The sequence below is a fragment of the Scleropages formosus genome, chromosome 3 (assembly GCF_900964775.1).
Source record: "Scleropages formosus chromosome 3, fSclFor1.1, whole genome shotgun sequence".
Taxonomy (NCBI): domain Eukaryota; kingdom Metazoa; phylum Chordata; class Actinopteri; order Osteoglossiformes; family Osteoglossidae; genus Scleropages; species Scleropages formosus.
In genome coordinates this window covers 40193696-40216479 of record NC_041808.1, presented here as the reverse complement: position 1 = coordinate 40216479, position 22784 = coordinate 40193696, and the positions used below count along the sequence as shown (strand labels likewise).

General features: G+C 45.1%; 1 pseudogene; it reads left to right on the top strand.

The window, feature by feature from the left end:
- Window positions 1-689: 689 nt before the first annotated feature.
- On the top strand, window positions 690-22696 carry LOC114910226 (immunoglobulin heavy variable 3-30-3-like; annotated as a pseudogene).
- Window positions 22697-22784: the final 88 nt, after the last annotated feature.

Genomic DNA, 22784 nt, shown 5'->3' with positions numbered 1-22784 from the left:
AAAAATAAAAAGTAAAAACTGTATTTATGAAATAAAACATGTATTTTGTCCAGGCACAGAACATAATATATGAAACTAAACAAATGCTTTTATATACACATCACCCAGGGAAAAATGAAATCTAATGTAAAATTACATGTTAGAGATTTCTTAGTCCCAAGTTTTCCTCATTATAAGAACAAAGCTGTGATACTGAATAGAGCTATGTCATTTTTTAATTGTTTAACCATTAATGTATTACTGTAATCAGTTCGAGGGGGGTGCGGTGGCGCAGTGGGTTGGACCGCAGTCCTGCTCTTCGGTGGGTCTGGGGTTCAAGTCCCGCTTGGGGTGCCTTGTGGTGGACTGGCGTCCTGTCCTGGGTGTGTCCCCTTCCCCCTCCGGCCTTACGCCCTGTGTTGCCGGGTAGGCTCCGGTTCCCCGTGACCCTGTAAGGGACAAGCGGTTCTGAAAATGTGTGTGTGTGTGTGTGTGTGTGTGTGTGTGTGTAATCAGTTCAATAATAATTCACCAGGAAAGATTATAAAGGAAATGTCCAGGAACAATAATGATATGATGTTTTCACAGCAGTCTGTATTTGAACCTCTAGGGGGGTCTATGCAAAGTTACTCTCCACTGTACTGCTATAAAAACCAGAATCACATACAATATCAGTTCATACTGACACCACTTGTTCATTCTCACTGGACAATGGAACTGAATATTGTTGGGAGTTTAATCTTCATACTGGGGTCTCTACAAGGTAGGACTGGAGAAATTAGAACTGCAATGCAATATTGTAAATGTACTGGATGCACAAATGGATTTCAAAGTATTGAGTAAACTGTGACATGTCGGTTTTTACAGGGATCCAGTGTGATGACATAAGGTTGGATCAGTCACCTCCTCAGGTGAAGAGACCAGGAGAGTCTGTCAAGCTGTCCTGTGTCATTTCTGGGTTTGATATGACAGATTACCTCATGCACTGGATTCGACAGAAAGCAGGTGGAGGACTGGAGTGGATTGGAGTTGTCTATTCTGGTAGTACAGATTATCCAGACTATGCGGCATCCCTGAAAGGACAGTTCACCCTGACTGAGGACGTCTCCAAAAGCACACAGTACTTGGAGGCCAAGAGTCTGAAAGCAGAGGACACGGCTGTTTATTACTGCGCTCGAGACTCACATTGACTGATTTCAGTTCAGCAGCTGTACAAAACCACGAGCTGCAACACAAGTGCATGTAAAGTAATTCTTCTTGATTCAGTTATATCTGTACTTTGTAATGGATATTTAAAAAAAAAAAAAACATTTGAGCAGTCAAAGTCATTATTAATTTTTTTATTTCTTAATCGGATCATTACAGTCCTAAGGGTCACTCTGTGTGGCACACCTGGGCTGCAAGACAGAGGAGAGGTGAGGAAGAGGGACTTCAACACACCTACTGGTAATAATTGCCCCTGTTTTACCCACATAGTGAGAGGTCTGCAGACTGTGGAGACAAACAGGGACAACGGAGCCAAGGCCAAGAAGGTCCCAGCATCCAGCACGAACCACACAGCACCGGCACAGACCACAGAAGAGAACACCTCCTCCTGCACCATTTACCTTCACTGAAAGACCTCACATGTGAATAAAAGAACCCTTCCACTGACTGGACATGTCCTGTGTGTTTGTTCCATGCTCTGTCACACTTTACTCAGACATCTTCCTATTCCTATGTTTCATTCTGTGTGTCTCTCCTTCTGTTTTTCCAAAAGCCATTTCCATATCACTCAGTTCAGTGTTCATCAAGCAACATGGCAGTGACAACACTGTAAAACTGAACTTTATTTACCAACAGTAATTTCAAAATGATCAATGTATCAGTGTTATATGAACCCATCCTGAACTGGGAGGAATGCAGACAACCACCTAAAGAGAAGATGCCTGTCTGTATAACCCTCCAAGACAGACAGATTTCACTCATCTGGGGTAAAAAGAAGGGAATCAAGTGTTGAGAGGTTTCTTAGGGTTCCCTTGACAAATCAATCCTGACTTGCTCAGGAACGGCAATAAAGAGGGAAGCCGAGGAAGCCCAGACGCAGAACCTTGTTTTGCCTCCTTGTTTCCCTACAACAGCATTGACCTTTTGCTTGTGTATTCCCGACCACGTTCTTTGCCTAGGCTTTTGTACTACGTTTGCTGATCGCCTGACCCTCGACTTTGCTTTTGGATTCTGATTCAGCTTCATTAAACATCGGTGTACGAGAACTCTGCACTTGAGTCTGTCCTCGCTACGCGCAACCATGACAAGGAATGACTTGTTAAATTACAGTATCTAGTAATATGCAGTTTTAAATATACAGTTTCAGTGACAACTTGTTCCTTCATCATCAGCGGTTTAGACCGAGGATGACTGGTGGTACCTCTGTTGCCTTGTAAGTTAAAGTATTTTAAGGACTTAATTGTAGGGAAGTTGAATCAAACAGGTAGCGAGAGATTTCACACACTTTGGTTCAGAGAGAGCTCCTATCTCAGATATTTAAGCCTCTGGCATCATTATATTCTTTTAAGGTGAAGCCAGAACTGTGCAGTGTGTTGGCAAAATATAGTAATTACCTGATTAACTTTCCCCGCAGTGAAACAGAGGGGGCCCGTATCTGAGTGTTTCCATATGAAAACCTCCCCGTTACTCCTAACAAACATTGTCCCGTTGCTTCTTCTAAGCTTCGTTCTATTATTTCTGCTCCAGTGTTTTTGTTTATGGCTTTTTGGTTTCACAGAATTCCCTGTGAACAACTCCTCAATGAAAATATTTTCCATCTTTCACCCTCTGTCTGTGTCAGTGTCTGTCCTCCCACTGTGAAGAACCATGTATAGTGTGTGACCCCCTGTGATTTACCTCATCTCTCACAGGGTATTTATAAAGTTTGACTCCGCATTGTGTACCCAATATGCTGTTTCCTGTTAAGGAGAAGCAGCATTTTTCTAAAGTTTTGGGCATCACTGCTGCTAATGTTGATATCAGAACTACCAGAGAAAGTTCATCTGCAGACTTAGCAGCATCAGCAAATTGAACAAACACATTCAATGTTCTCATGCTGCTATGTAAACTCTTCCAGACATCTTTTACAGTTTTTCTCCACCTTTTTCTAATAACTCTTATCAGAATCAGATGTCCATGACTGGATTTTCTCTGTGGATAAATTACTGTCTATACTTTTGGAGAAGATGCACTATATTTTGATGGAATCACCCCAGTGGTGGGTCACATTTTTGAGACAAACACATTCTGCATTGTTTGAGAGTCCTGGTCAGTCTGGTAAGACAAAACACATATTGACACAGAGCATTAGTTAAAATCCCCAAACTGATAAAGCTGCTTGATCAGATGGCTGATTTCATTCTTTAATGCAGTGCTGTCTATAGTCCAACAGCACAGTAAGTAAAGTTTCCTCCTTTATACCTGTAATTTCCACGCAGTTACTATAGTACCACACCCCCATTGTATGCAAACATGACTTTGTCCTGACTCTTAAATACCGGTGATGGACACAGACCCCAGCAGGAGACACTCATAGATCTTCACACCAGTTCAGCTTCAGCACAAACATGTTCCCTGTGTCTCTGCTGTTACTGCTGGCAGCTGCTTCCTGTGAGTCTTTTTTAAACTCCAAGTGGACTTGAACATGTTATTTATTTTTTTAAATTTTCTCTTTATTTCATTCAGGTTCTGTTTAACCATGGAAATTTTTATTACGAAACTACGTCAGAATAAGAGAAGGAGTTTCCAACTGTTTTGATCAGTTCTTTCCTCTGTCCAGGTGCCCAAGGTGATGTAGTTCTGACTGAGTCTGGTGGTCATGTGGTCAGTCCAGGAGGGAAAATCACCCTTACCTGTACTGGCTCTGGTTTCACATTTAAAGATTATGATATGAGTTGGGTGAGACAAGCTCCACAGAAAGGCCTGGAATAGGTCTCATACATCAGCAGCCCTAGTGGGAGCAGCAAGTACTACTCAGAGCCTGTGAAGGGAAGATTCTCCATCTCCAGGGACAATGACAGGAGCACCGTCACCTTGGAAATGAATAATCTCAAAGCTGAAGACACAGCTATGTATTACTGTGCGAGAGACTCACAGTGAGAGAAGTGAGACAGAGACTTGTACAAAAACAGCACAGGGAGAGGAAGGTGTGAGAGGGGTGAACTGCTTCTCCAACTCACAGTCCGTCTAGACTCCTGGTTATGGTGGTTTAACTCATAGAATTTTAGCTCATTTATACTCGAATTATAATGAATTGTTTGTTATTAATTCCAAACCATCTTGAAAGGTTTAAAGCAATCAGGTCATTCATGAATTTAAACATGTTTTGATGAAACTGTAACAAGCCATTCAACTTGTATGAACGTCCAACTACTGTCTGTTATTTGTAATGCAGTGTTGTATTTTTTTCTTGAACACACACACACACACACACACACACACACACACACACACACACTTACCAAGCAGGGTTGCGGCAAGCCGGAGCCTAACCCGGCAACACAGGGCGTAAGGCTGGAGGGGGAGGGGACACACCCAGGACGGGGTCTACAAAATAAATAAATGTAAATATAAAAAAATGAACTCACTTCAGTGGGTGAGGGAATTATAGTGCAGTACTACCACTGGCCAGAGGATGTCGCTCTAATAAAGACTGTGAGTGGAGAGCAGCGTATTTCTTAAAGGTCTACAGTGCTGAGGTGCATTTCATGATCCAGTGACGCATGACATTTTATGGCCCACTAGGTAGCAATAACCAGTAATTATACACGATTTACTATTATTAATTTCAAATTCATTATGGGTGAAGGGCAACACATGGTGGCGCGTGCAGATGCAGCGGCTCGGCTCTCACTCAGTACAGCAGCAGTAGCTTTCTGCGCTTCTTATCAATATACCGATTCCCACCACTGATCTCAGTTACTTTTCAACAAGACATAACTTTCATCCCCTCGGAGAGCCTATGCCCCCTGAGAGCCCATCGGAACTTTCATCCCGCCAGAGAGGCAGCGAAGGGGAAGGAAACAGAAGCAGGGACGCGGCCGGGGCCCGGGCTACGTGCTTGACTAAGGCTAACCCGTACAGATCAGCACTTCGAACCCTGTTCCTCACCAACTCAAGGTGCATTACCAACAAAATGGATGAGATCAGAAGCGGATCGGTCGAGAGACTCCGGGAATATCAGAGGAGGAGGGCTGTCCGTCTATGGGAACAACAGAGTAGCCAGGCTATACATTCCCCCACAAGTCGAGGCTACTTTCAGCACCAGAAAAGCTACATGAGACAACTTAAAAGTTTCAGTCTAATTCTGATTTATTTATTTATTTACTGACTACATATTTTAAGTGTTCTTTCTTTTTGCTGCTGTTCTCAGGGCTGCTACACAAAATTTTGTTGTATTGCATTGCAAGCAATAAAGTATCTCATCTCATAATTATGATGCAGAATTGAATCAATAATTTTGCTCATCATTACTAACCATTATTGAGCTTAATTCATTAATGTTAATTTTGTTATTGAGCTTAATTAAGAATGTTTTCCTTAGATTAAACACTGTTACTGAATCACTATCCACAAGCGTTTATCAGAAGAGGAGACACATTCATAGTTGTCTGGAGCCTGTTTTAGGGCACTTGTAGTAGTATGTGGAGACAGGCTGGTCAGGTTACTACCTAGGAGGAGAGTATAAGGACACAGTCAAACCACCTCTACAGAATATTACATCCATGTGACAGTGATGATGAAGTAGAATGAGGATGAAGTGCCTGCTGTGAGACCTTCCATGTGGACCTGCCTACAGCTCTGAATCCTCCTTTTAAACTGAGTGTGACCTATCCAGTCAGAGGGAGGAGTTCATGCAAACTGAGCTCTTCCTTCTACGTTTATATCTGTGCACGGAGCAAAGAGGGAACAAACGCCGAGTTCTGGCTGCTTTAATTGACATTTTACCACAGTCACACACATTCACCATGACCTTCTTAACTGCTCTCCTCATAATGACAACATGCTTAACAGGTACATTTTAACAACACATATAAGCTGTGTCTGCTCTTGAGTACTGAGATGAAGAGTTAATGTTTGTTTTCTTTCTGCAGGTGTTACTGGTCAGACACTGACTCAGTCTGAAGCAGCAGTTAAAAAGCCTGGAGAATCTCATCGACTCACCTGTACATTCCTTGACTCATTCAGTAGCGACTGGATTGCCTGGATCCGCCAGCCTCCTTGGAAGCCACTGGGGTGGATTGTTTATATTAGTGATGATAGTAGCATCATAAACTATGGCAGCTCTTTTGAAAGCAGATTCACCATGTCCAGAGTGAACTAGTAGAACCAGCTGTATTTACAGGTGAACAACTTGAAGGACGAAGACACCGCAGTTTATTACTGCGAAGGAAACAGTGAGTGGAGACTCTGCAGGGCTGTACAATAACTGCTCCAGTACATCTCACACTGAGGGTCACTGAAGTGTGTCTCACCAGCATTGTCTTGTTCTTCTTATCCACATAGTAGAACTAGCAGAAAATGGTATCAGCTAACTAAAATTGATATGAACCACTTGTAAGAGAATTTTTTCTACTGTAGTGAAATATTTATGTTAATACTATAATACAAAACTGTCCAGATGAGGTAAATTTTTTCTTTACAGCTTCTTTTTTAAGATCCAACTGAATAAACCACCTCACTGCTCAGCTCAGTCAATGCAGGTATTGAAAGATAATTTTTATAACTCCACTCCAATTTTTGAAATTGCATGCTGTGTAACAGGCATCCTCTTAACATCACAAGTTTTCCCAGTTTCCCAAATTTCAGCAACTTTTTCTCAAGCTATTTTGTAACTATTCGGTTTCATCTGAACTGTGCTATACAGTGTCTGGATTATCTCTTAGCTACTTGCACTGGATCCGTCAGTCACCAGGGATAGGACTGCAGTGGATTGGGTGCATTGGCTCTGGTACAGGCACTGTATTCTCAGAGTCCCTCAACGGCCAGTTCTCCATCACCAAAGACAGTTCCACAAACACACTGTACCAATGGCACACAATCTTGCCTTACACAAAGCTGTTGAGCCCAGTTCTAAACGGGTTTCAGCTGTCTGATAGACTCCACCACCTGGGGGGGCTTCACATTGTGAGTGCACCAATAAAGCCCAGGAAAAGCTGCTGGGGACCCTATGGGAGGGTTCCTGTTTTCTCCCACTGCTGACTCTGTGGCTTATGAAACTCCAAGGAAAGAAAAGACCTCAACTAAAGCAACACATCCCAAATGAGTGCTGCTGAGTCTTCAAATGAAGACTTTACATCCTGCACCTACACCTATGCAAACACATAACACTTGATTACTGAGAATTGATCTTATGAATCAAACAGAACCGCTTTGTCACCATCAGTGTTTTTACTCCCATACAATTTATTAAGTGTCCATCACATAATAGATGTTTTGGGATCTTAAGGACCAAGGTGCCTACACGGTGTGGATCATTGTTATTGTCACCATTCCTTATGTCCGCTGTCCTTGTCACATATGATCACAATACTGATATGCATACTTCATCAGTGAAATTTGCATTGATTCATGAGAGTTTTCTCAGTTAAATGGGGCTTTTTAAACAAAACATTTAAAAAACAATTTTAATGCTATTTTTGCCAACATACCTTAATAACTCATGCACACTTCTTACTCACTGCTTTTTCCTGTGTTATTATTAATCTGTTTCTAAAATATTTTCTACTTCTATGCATGTGTGTCCTGCTGAGGTGAACTGCAGAGGCCTAGTTGGTATACACAAGCAGACAGGGATTGAATGATACCTTTGAGATTACATGATCCTTTCTTGTAACTGTCCTCTTGTGCCTGCTTTTCTGTAGGTGTGCAGTGAAATGGTATCATCAGGAAAAGGGATCTAAGATTACTATCAGGGCAAAGAGCACAAGACAGTGTCATCTTGAAAGGGTGCACTGTGTGGAGTAAAGCCTTAAATGTACATCGTGTGTCTGCATCTCTCACTAACAACTGAAGCAATGGTTTTTGGCCTCATGAACAGGATCTCCTCATGAAGACACAGCAGTGCAGAGCACTGATCTATCCACCGAGGTGGAACCTTCTCTTCAGTAGAAGCCCTCGGTCAGTCTATCAAGGGAGCATGCTAGACTCGAGCTCCGAAGAAAAAGACTTCAGGAAGCACAGCTGACTCGGAACCCAGAATGTGCTCATCCACCTCTGCCAAATGTCGATGGAAACAAGTAAGAGGAGAAACTGAACATTTCCTGTCATCTGAGACCGATTGCATTGGGACACAAACTGATGGCATGGCTACTGGTGGTGACTGAAAACCCCAACAATGAAGGATACCAATGGGGGGGTTACCATAAGGGAAAAGAAAAGAGGATAATATCATGAAAGAGTGCACTGGGTGGAATAAAGCTATAAAAGGAAACACTGAATCTGTATTGTATAAGCTGTAGAAGTTTATATGGTTTAATAAATTTTGTGTTGTTCCTCTAAAGACCAGTGTTTTTTGCACCAACAAGGATCATTATTCCTTTTAGAAAATGTCACCTTAATTTCATGGATTTATTTCTTAACATGTAACATAGTATTATTAAAATGCTAAAATATAAAAAATGGCCACCAAAACATGAAATTAGAAAAATCAGTGCAATGTTGGCACTTCAACTCACTTTTGATCAAAAAAGCATTTCATTGTACTTATTGTAAATACTGGTCATGTTGCTTCATATGGAAATATCAGCAATTTCAGATATTTAAATCCCCGTTTACAGGTCAGCATTCATCCTGTAGCTGCAGTTGGAAGGGGGACAAGTTTTTGTGCTGCTGTGTAGCACTGTGTATGTATATGGTACCCACAGTGATTACAGGCCATACAAAAACTTCTCAGAGTCCCTGTACAGAGAAATATACAGTCAGGGTTCTGGCCATTTCTAAATAATATTAAGCTTAAATTTAATGCAGTAGCTTTGACAGTAAGTTACCTCTAAATTAAATTAAACATTAGATCCGCTACCCCAGGGGGTGCGGTGACACAGTGACGCAGTGGGTTAGTTCAGGTCCTGCTGTCTGGTAGGTCTGGCGTTCGAGTCTTGCTTGGGGTGCCTTGCAATGGATAGGCATCCCATCTTGGGTGTGTCCCCTCCCGCTCCAGCCTTATGCCCTGTGTTGCTGGGTTGGGCTCTGGCTCCCCACGACCCTGTATGAGACAAGCGGTTCAGACGATGTAGATCCACTATCAGGTTTGTTCTGGAAGTGTCTAAAAGATCACTGTCACTTCATGGAGTGAAAACTGAATAGACAGTTGCTCAAACACACCTTTATCCAATTTACTTCTAATTTCTCATTAAAAATAACGTTAGATTCATTTTAGTGTTTTAACCTTGGGTGGCAACTTCATTGTGTAAAATGAAAGACACCGTAAGGATGCAAAGTTTTTGTGCGAGTTTACCTCAGTTAAACTACTGTGGGTGGCTGGGGTGACACAGTGATACACACTCTTACAACAACCTCAGCTCCCATGCAAAGCACTTCCAACAATAACTGAAGATGCAGAAATGTCTCCAATATTCATATTATTTTTTACTGAAAGTAAATATTTATAACAGTGGAATGTAGCCTAAGAATTTGTTGTCTAAACTGATAAAACTCCATCAAGGCAGTGATGGAACTGCAGTGGACTCCTGCATCAAGAACTCAGTGTGAACATCCATAATGGAATTATTGTTATTACATTTCACCAAGGAAACTGTCACATCTTTAGTTTGTTCAATAGACTTTCCAGTGGAGAATTTTACACATTTTTACACCCTTGCTGCAGTAGGTGTGATAAAGAGGGTTACTGTAGAGGCACTACAGGGACACGTAGTGCTGTGATTACTTTGACTAATGGGGAAAAGGGACACAAGTCACCATCACTACCGGTAAGTTTCTCTAAACTCTTTACACTTTTCATTATGTTTCAATCTGTTTGAATTATTTCTGTTCTGTTTCCCCAGTGTTCTTCTGCGTTTCTGTATAAGGGACTGGCGTACAGTGTATTAAAAATCTTCTGATGCATCGTCAAACACACTGGAAGAGCAAGAAAATCATGTAATTTCACTCCGATTTTCATTAAAACTTTTCAGACAATTGACAGTGAACAGTGAGGATATTTTAATGTTTAACGGGACAGAAGGATGTCGAATACAAAAGAAAACGCCTTCAATAGGAACGACTTAGTGATTGTGACAAAACACCACAGAAGTACATGAAACTAAGTACATTTACATTTATTCATTTAGCAGACGCTTTTGTCCAAAGCGACACACATCTCAATATAATGCATAAACTGTACTTTTGCTAAGAGAAAAAAACATGGTAAGTGTAGTTGTTTTGCTACCGCTTTTTTCCGACATGCATTCGTGTTGTGTAGTGTAGTGCTGTGTGGATTGATAGACACAATCGGTTGTGTGTCTATGTAATGGTGCGTGGCACTATAATTAATTTGTTTGTTAAATAGTATTTAGTGGTTTCTTAGGGCACATGTTCTCCATAACATTTCTGTGTCCCGTAGTGGGCGTGACTCCGTGAATTGATTAATTGCATCTGTTTGGTTGTTTGTTTTGGTCGCCATTATTGGAGTATTTTCAGTTGTGATTAGGAGTCTCAGCTGATAAGAACAAACTGTGGGCTACAGAGCAAAGACGGCGTAAATCCAAAACTCCATTGGAACTGGATGCCTACCAGTCACTCTTAGCTGCTTTTCAATCTGCTGTCTCTTCAGCTAAAAACCTCCTTCTTCCACAACAAAATACAGTCTGCATCTAAAAAACCACACGGACAGTCACGCCCTCCCCCTCTACGCAACGAAGAACACCTGTGGAGGATCATGGGACGGGTGCATAAAAGGAGAGCTCGGAGCACAGTCAGACACGGAACCTTGTTCAGGCTTGCTACTCGCTCGCGTACTTTGAATCTGCTCTCCCACCTCTCCCGAGCTCCCCTTCCTTGTCCTTCTTCCCGAACCCTTCTCCCTCGTCTCCAAGTTCTCCTGGTATTCTTCAACCTCCTGCTCGTCTCTTGGATTACGTGTCTTGGATTATCCCTTTCAACCATATTCGCTCATCGGTGACCTTGTGCCTGTTTTTTTGACAACGAGTTTGGATCTCCCTTAAATAAACGCCCTACAATCTACACTTGGGTCTGGCATCTGACTTCCTGGAGGAAATCATGACACAGACTCTTTGCCACCTTCTCATCCCTTCTGTGTCCCCCGCCACATCCTCCTCTCTCTTCTGTCATTGCTGACGACTTTGTTTTGCAGAGACAAAGTCAAAGCAATCACTGACAAGTTCTCAGCATCAACCTGCCCGGTTCGCGCTGGACCTCCCTGCGAAGCTATCCTTTCCACATTCAATCCGCTCTCCGAATCTGAAATCTCTAACCTCCTGATATTGCGCAGAGCCACCACTTGCTCGCTTGATCCGATTCTATCGTTACTCTTACAGAACATTTGCCCGCAACTCTCCACCTTCATCTCTAAAATCATTAAGTCCTCTTTCTCCTCTGGCTGTGTCCTAGCTGCCTTCAAAACTGCTCTAATTTCACCTCTGTTAAAAAAAACCCTCCCTGGATCCCAATCTGCTTGAAAATTACAGACCTGTCTCTCTCCTCTCCTTCCTGTCTAAAACCCTAGAGCGGGAAGCCTGTGATCAACTGTCTGATGGGTGGTCAAGAAGAGCTACCTTGTCGCGGTGACCCCTGGGTAACGTCCCTGACGGCTAAGCGCTCTTTAGCTGATCAAACTGGTATCACTACTGCCATGCACAAAAAGGAACTTTGCCGAGAAAAATCTCTCAAGACTTGACCAACCCAACAGTTCTTCAATTTAAGGTTGAAGGACTGACACCTGCCAAACGTGCTATCATTAAGCAACTTGCTACTGAACATAATGCAGTTGCAGTCTTACTTCAAGAAATGCACAGCAACTCAGATGATCAGGGGAAGATCAGTGGCTTCAACCTAGTTAAAGCTATACATGAAGAACATCACAGTATAGCCACGCTAGCAAGATCAGATGTACAAATTTCTGACGTGACAACTTTGTCAAGAAACAACAATATTCAATGGATAGCTGCAGATATCGATGAAGTCAAATTTGTGAACATGTACAAACCACCGAAAGCGGTTTTTACATTTCTCCCAGTATTTAGCCACCCAGCAATATATGTTGGCAGCTTTAACTGTCAACACATCAACTGGAGCTACAGCAATAATTCAGCCTGTGGAGAACAACTAGTCAACTGGGCATCAAATGCCGACTTGCAACTTCTTTATGACAGCAAGCAACCAGCCAGCTTTCATTCAGGAAGATGGAACAGTGGCACAAATCCAAACCTGGCTTTCGCAACTAAATGTGACAATCCACAAACCATTAGCCTAACAAGAACAGTATTGGGCATACTCCTAAGATCACAACATTGACCATCTATAATACAACACCCTGCACTGATTACGCCCATACCAAGCTACCCAGTTAAACGTTGGAATCTGCGGAAAGCCAACTGGAACAATTTTGCTAAGGACATTGAAGAAGCTATAAGCAACCTTGAAGAACCAACTAAAGATAAGTTAAATGAATTATGCAATAAATTCACCAAAATTATTATGGAAAAAGCTTGAAAGCACATTCCTAGAGGTGTAATAAAACTCTTTGTTCCCAGCTAGGATGAAGAATGTCAAGAATTATACAAAAAACACCAAAGCGCTCAAACTAATGAAGAAGTCTAAATCACAGCTTCCAAACTAATTGAGCACCTAGACAAAACCAGGCAAGAATGCTGGAGGGAAGCAGTGGAAAGCATAGATTTCTCACATTCCAGTAGGAAAGCATGGACAGCCATCCACAAACTTACTGGCACAAGGAGAAAGATAAAACCTAACAACACATCTGTTAAAGCTCCAGATGTAGCCACATATTTTATCCAAAATGGCAAATTTGCAAAACGTGATAAAGTGTTTTCCCGTAAAGTGCTCAATGAACTAAAAGAAGAGTTACACAAACCTTCAGAAGATTTGAGCCTATATCAAGAGTTTTCACCTCAAGAAATAGATAGTGCAATCAAACATCTCAAACCTGGTAAAGCTCCAGGCCCGGACAACATTCACCCAGAATTCATCGTAAATGCTAGCAAACAGACTATCAATTGGCTTAGGATGTTCTATAACATATGTCTTAAAGAAAACAAAATTCCAAAAATATGGCGACATGCAAAAGCGATTGAGATACTGAAGCCGAATAAACCACCAGGTGAAGCTATTAGCTACCGACCTATCAGCCTGCTGTGCATTACATACAAACTATTCAAGAGATTAGTCTATAACCACATCCAGCCAATAGTCGACCCACAGCTGCCGGATGAACAATCTGGTTTCTGACCGGGAAGATGCACCACTGACCAAGTCATGCTACTACCCGAAAACATTGAGGAAAACTTTCAGAAAAGCCTAAAAAGTGGCGCTGTGTTCATTGACTTGTCTGCAGCATATGACACAGTTTGACACAAAGCTCTATCACTGAAACTCCACCAAAGAAACCCGAACAAGATATTAGTTAAGTTTATACTTACTCTGACAACCAACCGAAGCTTCACAATGACAGTAGGGAAGGACAGCAGTAAGAAAAGATTCCTGAAAAAAGGTGTTCCCCAAGGATCAGTTCTTGCTCCCCTGCTGTTCAACGTATACACCGCTGATATACCAACAACAGCATCCAAGAAGTTCATCTACGCAGACGACATCACTCTATTAATTGCAGCAAAAAACTCCAAAGGAATAGAAATGTCATTAAGCTCTGATTTAAACAAACTAAGTGACTACTTTCAAAAATGGAGACTCCAGCTCAATACCAGTAAGACTGTATGTAGCTGCTTCCACCTTACTAATGCCTTAGCAGACTACAAACTGAAAGTTACATGCAAAGGGAATGCTATTCCTTCAAACAATTTCCCAAAATACCTTGGAATAACACTTGACAGAACACTCTCTTATAAACATCATTTAGACCAACTGTCAAAGAAAGTAAATGGAAGGAAGAACTTACTGAGAAGACTAGCTGGCCTCTCATGGGGAGCAAACTTCAAAGTGCTACAAATAACCTCAACAGCACTCATTTACTCTGCAGCAGAATACTGTGCACCAGTATGGGCTAGAAGCACCCACATTAACAAAGTAGACCGCGCTTGGAACACCACAATGAGAATTGTATCTGGCTGCATCTGCTCCACACCAACGACTTGCTTACCTGTTGTAAGCGACATACCTCCACCTGATATCAGGAGAAGTACACAGTGCATAGCACTGGCAAAACACTCCTTAAACAATAAAAGATCATTGCTTTACAGTCACCTAACCGCTATTACCTCTACCCACCAAAAGCAACTCCGCCTGAAATCTCAAAGGCCTTTCCATCAGTGCGTGGTGCAGCTGCTTGACAACAGCAGTGGCATGTCACCAAAGGCCTGGGCGGAAGCTGAGTGGCAAAAGCAATGGACAAAGGACAGTGGCTCATGGCTACACAGATTTATCCGAGTGCCGTCGTCTGAACCACCTGGAAGCCAGCTGCACAGACACTGCTGGGAGCGCCTAAATCGACTACGCACCGGGCATGGCTGATTCAGGGCACACATGTACAAAATGGGACTAGTAGACAGCCCTAGATGCCCATGTGGAGAGCAGCAACAAACTGCAGAACATCTGCTGGCTTACTACCCCACGTACACACCCACTCAAGTGGATCTGACAAACATCGATGACACAGACGTTACACTCTGGCTACATGAAACCAATTTTACAGCTTAAAGCTTCCCTATGTTGCAGGAGGTCTGTTTTTTATCATCCGATAAATAAATAAATAAATAAATAAAGAAGTAAATGTTTTCCTCACCCAGAACCATCTCCTCAATGGTTATCAGTCGGGATTCAAAGTTGGTCACTCCACTGAGATGGCCATTCTGGTGGTGTCTGATGCTCTCCAAACTGATAGAGCTGCCTCCCTCTTCTCGGTCCTCATCCTCCTCGATCTGTCTGCAACATTCGACACAGTCAACCACCGGATTCTACTCTCCTCTCTTAATCAGCTTGGGGTCAAAGGTGTGGCACTAAGATGGTTTGAGTCCTACCTATCCGAGAGATCCTATCAAGTGGTCTGGCGGAGCTCTTGTTCTTCTCTTCTGCCTCTCTCAATCGGTGTCCCGCAGGGCTCTGTATTGGGTCCTCTTCTTTTCTCCATCTACACCTCCTCCCTCGGTCCCGTCATAGCCTCCCATGGATTCAAATACCACTGCTATGCTGATGATACCCAGCTCTTTCTCTCCTTTCCACCTGGAGCGTCAGACATTTCTGCACGCATAGCTGCCTGCCTGGCAGACATCTCTTCATGAATGTCTGATCACCACCTTCAACTCAGCATCTCCAAAACAGAGATTGTTTACTTCCCAGCTGGCCTGTCCTCCTTTCACGATCTATTGATCAAACTGGATAACTCACTCATTTCCCCTACCTTCTTAGCTAAGAATCTGGGAGTAATGATTGACACAAGACTTCTCTCAGCGCATCCAAGCCACAACCCGGTCCTGCAGATATATCCTGCATAACATTTGTAGGATCCGTCCCTACCACACAATTCACTCTGCCCAACTACTTGTCCAGGCCATGGGGACTTCCCGTCTGGACTACTGCAACTCTCTCCTGTGTGGCCTTCCTGCTACTGCCATCAAACCTCTGCAGCTGATTCAGAATGCTGTTACACAAATTGTGTTTGATTTGCCAAAGCGTTCCCACGTATCTCCTCTACTCATTTCTCTGCACTGGCTTCCTATAGCTGCCCGAATCAAAATCAAGACCCTGGTTATTGGCTACAAATGCATCAGCAGAACTTCTCCCACCTATTTACAGGACTCGATCAACCGCTACACCACAGCCAGACCCCTTCGCTCGTCTACTTCTGCTCACTTGGTGGTCCCACACACAAAAGGTAAAGCACGGATGTTCTTGGTTCTGGCTTCGTTGTGGTGGAATGACCTTCCCCTCTCACTCAGAACCGCGGAAACTCTGTTTACATTCAAGAAGGGTCTGAAAACTCACCTTTTCTGGACCCATTTCGCCCAAGATCTCTTAAGCTCATGTACGGTGTAAATGTCCACGCACCATATCTTCATGAGCACCCCAGATAAAGCCTTTATTCAGCCACTACTCTGACATTGTATTTGCTTGTTTGTGTATCTTATAATATTACAAAAAAAAAAAAAAAAATTAGTAGCAGGGTATCAGGATTTGTCTATCCTGTGTTTTATGCACCTACTCAGCTCCTGTGCAATCACGGAATCTCACTGAGACAACTGTCGCTCCTGCGCTATGTCCTGTTTTTCCTCGTCCCTTGCTTTCTGTGTCCGTTCTCTGGCTGTCCAACTTTCGCATCATCTCCTGACCTCGTCTATGGATCCTTGCTCTCACTCTGACCGCCGATCGACTGACTCATCGCCTGTCAATGAGAACTTGCCTGATCTCTTGGTTCCTGATGACCAATCCTGCACTTGGGTCCAGCCCCCTCGCGTCCTTTGTTCCATGTGACAGAAGATTCCGTCTTACACACGGACCCAGCAGCAAACAAAAGCATGAGAAGTGCTGCAACAACGCACTTTGCGTCTGGACGTAAAACCGGTGCCGGAAAAGACACGAGTTTCCTTGCTATACCCTGGATCGTCACCAGATGTCGCACATGCTCCACCGACGAATCCTCTGGCCGCCTCGACAGGCTGTTGGATTAATTAATACGGCAGGAGATCGCTGTAGACAATCAGCTCCGTGCACGTTTGCTACAGCCACAGCCGGCCACGAGAGAGGCCCTAACACCCTTGCGAGTCGGCAGAGGCCACCTGGCCTCTGCAGAAAAACAGATATGGCTCTGAGAAGGTCTTTGCCTCTACTGTAGGGGTGGTGGTCACTATGTCGCAACCTGCTCAGAAAGGCCTTTCCTAGGAGGACCCCAAGCCCGACAGTCCAAGGTGAGTGACCCCACCCCAGGCAGTCCCTCAGTTCACAGTTCCCACAGTCCTAACATAGGAGAGGGGTGGTCGTGGGGTGGTTACACGTGCATTCGTAGACTCTGGAGATGCTAGCAGCTTCTTGGATGCCACTTTCGCCCAGTCACATAGTATTCCCATGCGCCACTGTGACGTCATGTTATGGGTGAAGGCACTCAATGAGCAACCACTAGGTACAGGGGTGGTGGAGTCCCAAACAGTGGAGATCTGCCTTCAGACAGGGGCATGTCACAGGGAGACCATCTCTTCTTTTTAATCAAACCCCAGGTCACCCCAAAAATTCTAGGGTACACCTGGCTGGCCTTGCATGATTCGGTGTTCCCATGGAGTTCTGGGGAACTGGTCTCATGGGGAGAGCGGTGCCCTTCCTCTTGTCTTTCCTTACCTTATAGGGCAACGTCAGTTGAGAGTCCTGACTCCACACAACCTCCGACTGTGCCATAGGAGTATACGGACCTCACTGAGGGCTTTAGCAAATCACGCATGTTTGCCCTACAGCCACACCGTCCATGGGACTGTGCCATCAACCTCCTGCTAGGAACCTCCCCTCCGAGTGGTCGAGTTTACCCACTGTCTCTACCTGAATAGAAGGCCATGGAGGAATACGATATGTGATGGAGGCCCTATCCTTGGGTATTATTAGGCCCTCCACCTCACCGGCCTCTGCAGGGATTTTTTTTGTGGGGAAAAAAGTCGGTGGTCTGCGTCCCTGTATTGACTACAGAGGACGCAATGAAATTGCTGTAAAATACTCTCATCCCCTGCTGTTAATCACTGCCGCACTTGCACTGGTCTTTACCAAATTGGATCTTCGCAGTGCGTACAATCTCATCCGAATAAGATAGGGAGATGAAAGGAAAACTGCATTTAGCACCGCACTAGGCCACTATGAATACCTGGTTATGCCGTTCGGGTTAGCTAATGCCCCTTCTGTATTCCAGGCTTTTGTTAATCACGTGCTGGGCAATTTGGTGAATAAGTGTCTCCCAGTATACCTTTGTGACATCCTGGTGTTCTCGCCTTCTATGGCCGAGCATGTGACCCATGTCAGAGAGGTACTCAGTCGCTTATTAGAGAACGGCTTCTTTATTAAGGGTGAAAAATGTTTGTTTCACCAGGAGCCTGTGTCTTTTTTGGGTTTTATCCTTGGTCCAGACGGGGTAGCAATGGACCCGGCTAAGGTCCAGGCAGTGTTGGACTGGCCCAGTCCGACCTCCGTGAAGGCTTTACAACAGTTTTTTGGGTTTGCGAATTTTTACCGCCGGTTTATTCACAGAGTCAGTAGCCTCGCTGCTCCTCTTATCACTCTCCTCAAGGGTAAAAGGTCCCAGCTCTCCTGGCAGCCAGAGGCCCTTTAGGCATTCCAGGACCTCAAGCAGCATTTACCACCGCACTGATCCTTAAGCACCCTGATCCCTCACTACCTTTTGTTGTTGAGGTAGAAGCCTCGATTGCGGGTGTCCAGGTGGTTTTATCACAAAGACAGGGAACCCCAGCCATGCTCTACCCGTGTGCAGACTTCTCACGTAGGTTGTCACATGCAGAATGCAATTATGAGATCATTAACAGGGAATTGTTAGCTATCAAGCTGGCTCTGGAGGAGTGGAGACACTGGTTGGGGGGGACTACTCACCCGTTCTTGGTCGTTATGGACCACCGAAACCTTGAGTACCTGAAGACAGCCTGTTGGCTCAACCCTCGGCAAGCCTGCTGGGTCCTCTTCTTTACCAGATTCTGGTTTACAGTCTCCAGCTGTCCTGGTGCCAAGCACACCAAGGCTGACGCCCTGTCCCGGTTGTACGACAAGGGCCCGACTACAGTAATGCGCGAGACCATCCTGCCTGGTACTTGCTTCCTGTACGTTGGCAAATCACGCAGGACCTCGAGAGGGCCCAAGTGGAGAAACCCAGTCCAGTCGATGCCCCCGAAGGCAAGGAGTATGCCCCTTCCAGGATGTGCCCACAGCTCCTCCACTGGGTGAATGACGTCCCAGCCGCTGGCCACCCAGGGTGTTGACGGACCCTGGCCCTGCTCAAAAAGAAGTACTGGTGGCCCTCTCTTTGGGAGGACGTACAGGAGTTTGTGGAGCCATGCGAGGTATGTGCCTAGGCTAAGACCCCGAAACAAAAACCTGCAGGGCTATTGGAGCCCCTTCTGGTTCCAGCCAGGCCTTAGTCACATGTAACGGTAGACTTTCTGACAGACTTACCACCCTCTGAGGGTAATACAGTGATTCAGGTTTTCTAAGTCTTGTCGTCTGCTTCCTTTGCCTCGACTCCCCACTGCCCTGGCGACAGTTGAGCATCTCTTTCAGAACGTGTTCCAGATCTTCAGGTTGCCCAAAAACATTGTCTCCAACCGGGGTCCTCAGTTTGTGTCCAGGGTGTAGAGAGCATTCTGGCAGAAGCTTGGAGTGTCTGTTAGCCTCACATCCAGATACCATCCTTAGGCTAATGGACAAGTGGAGCGACTGAATGAAGACCTCGGTTGCTTTCTAAGGAGCTACTGCAGACAAGACCAGGACCAATAGTCTCGTTTCCTGCCCTGAGCCGCATATGGCCGTGACTCCTTGTCCCATTCCTCTACAGGCCTGTCTCCTTCCTGCTGTGTTCTCGGTTACCCATCTCCCTTGTTTTCCTGGCATCCCGGGTTCCTCTGAGATCCCTGCTGTGGATAACTGGCTCCTGAACAGCGAGGCAGCGAGGCAAGAGGTACAGGACCATCTACAGCAAAGCATACACTGATATAAGCAACAGGCGAACTGACACCACCACACCTTGCTTTTCCAGCCTCGGCAACGGGTATGATCATCCACAAGGGGCATTCACCTGAAATTGCCCTTCAAGAAGCTTAGCCCACAGTTTATAGGCCCATACAAGATCCTTCGCCGGATCACCCCAGTCATGTACCAGTTGCAACTGCCTTCTCGTTTAGCAATTGTCCCACATTCCATGTCTCCTGTCTCAAGCCCTACAGTACCCAGCCTGCTCCAAGCCGCTCCGGGTGACCCGACACTCACTCGAGTGGAAGTGGATGGGGAAGCGGCCTACACCATTAGCACCCTCCTTGACTCCAAACGCAGGCGTTTACTACCTCATGGACTGGGAGGGATACGGCTCTGAGGAACGCAGCTGGGTGCCGGCTTGCAATATCCTCAATTCGTCCCTCATTGCCGATTTTCATCAGGACCATCCGGATAAGCCAGCTCCGCATTCCAGAGGCCACCCTCCTTCGAGACGTTGCAGGGCGGCTGGAGCAGCCCATAGGGAGGGGGGTACTGTCACGTCCACGCTGCATCACACCAATCAGTACACACAGCCTTAAAAGACGCTCCTCAGCTCCCGTACAATCGTGGAATCTCGCTGAGACAGCCGTCCCTCCTGCGCTATGTCTAGTTCTTCCTCGTTCCTTGCTTCCTGTCTCCGTTTCCCAGCTTTGACCCTTTGCTTCGTCCCCTGACCTTGTCCTTGGATCCTCGTTCTCACCCTGACCACCGATCGACTGACTCTTCGCTTGTCCCTGACAACGAGAACTTGCCTGATCCCTTGGTTCTTGACGACCGATCCTCCACTTGGATCCAGGCACCCCGCGTCCTCGGTTCTGCATGACAGAAACTGTGCACCATCATCATTCCATGTATGTATTCTAGCTATTTAGAATTCATGGAAACATGGCTAGACTCGCGAAGGGCGCAATTTAAATTAAAAAAAAAAAAAATCTTATACATGAAAACATGCATTAACATTTTTTAATGGTCGTTTTATTATTGTAACCTCCTGCCTCCTGCTCATTCCAGCACGTCACCGTCCAACCTGGTCCTCCGCCTCTGAGTGTCTTCCTCCACACAACTGGCCACACGATGTGCATTTATTTTCTGCACAAATTCTTCTCTGCTGTTGCAAGAGACAAGGCAGGAGACAGGAGATGCAGTCGTCCGTAGCTGTGGACTTTTATTGGCCTAGACAGCAGAGAAGGACGGCGATGGGAAAGGAGGAGCAGGGAACAGGTAGGGAAAGGTTTCGTGCTGGCTGGAAGAGTCAGGTCGATCAGGACGTGTGCTTCATGTCAGGGATCGGGTCTGCGGTCGTCTCGGTCTGGTTCTCCTCCTCGGTCTCTTCTCTCTACTGCTGGGCACTGGGGAAGAAATAGGAGATGAAATCAACCCCAGTTGTGGCTGCTTTAACCCTGTCTCCGCCCCCTCCCTGGGCAGCCTCGGCGTGCTACAGCTGTATTTAAAGCTTTTTGTCCTATGGCTAAATCACCAAAAAGGAGAAATCATGAGATGTTGAAGCTTATGTCACAAATTCTCGAACAAAACAAGAAATGTTTTCACTGTTGTACCGTCTCAGATGTTATAAAATAACATAGATACCTTGCTTTAAATATTTATTCCTAGGGGTCACCCTCACTGACAAACTCACATGGACTGAGCACACAGCATCGACCATCAGAAAGCCCATCAATGTCTCCACTTCCTTAGGCGTCTGAAGAAAGCCCGGATGTCCACTACAGTCCTCACCACTTTTTAGAGGTGTGCTATGGAGTCTGTCCTCACAGGATGTATTACATCCTGGGGTGGCAGTTGCTCCATACAGGACAAGAAAGCCCTACAGAGGGTGGTCAAAACAGCTCAGGAAATCATGGGCACACAGCTACCAGCAGTCCAGGACACCTGCAGCATTCGCTGCCTCAGAAAGATGATACGCATCATGAAAGATCATAGTCACCCCTCATGGGCACTTTTCTCTTCTTTACCATCTGCAAAGCGGCTCAGGTCTATTCGAACCCGTGCTGCTAGGTAGAGGAACAGCTTCTATCCCACTGCTGTAAGAGTATACAACACTAACCAATGTGCCACCTTTAGTAATTAGAGTTGGACTGCTCCCCCCAAGCACATTGGTAAATTACACTGACACTTTAAGCATTCTCATTCTCATTCTCTCATCTGAGTTCTCTGGCTGTCAACTGGTATTATTGTTATTACTGTTACCATTATTTATTGCTATTGCTGTTGCACTACTCACTGTCATTGTCATTGTTTTGTTTGTGCAGTATTTCTATTGTCTCTGTCTTTGTCCATAGTCTGTGGAGAAGCATTCAGGAAGAATTTCATGATACTTGTACATGGCACTTGTACCTATGACAATAAACTTGAACTTGACTTAATGAACAGAGCAGAGTGACATTAACAGTATTTCCCATGGTTTCCTGTGAGAAAACAGCCCAACAGTTTCAGGCCATATTAGGATTATATAATAGTGGGGGTCTGGGGGGGGCTGAAGTGGATTCTTCGCTTACACTGTAGTGAAAATCGGCGCTGATCACTGTAGTAACACCGGTCTTTGCCGGGTGAGGAAGGGCCCACTGTTCGAACACAGTGTCCAGTGTCTTCGTGTGTTTCCACAGGAGCACAAACGGCTCTTACTTCCGTGTTCGCCCTGTCGCCCTGCTGCTCCAGAGGCAATGCTGAACTGCTCAGTCTCGGCTGTCTTGCCAGTGGCTACTTCCCGGCGGACTCAGTCACCTTCAAGTGGATGGATGCAGACGGCAAATTGGTGTCCGACTTCCTGCTGTACCCGTCGGTGAAGAGCGGTGTCACCTAAAGTGTGATCAGTCAAGTGCGGGTCAAAGCCGTGGACTGGGAGGTGAAGAAGTCCTACAAGTTTATTGTAGAGCAACCGGCACAGACAG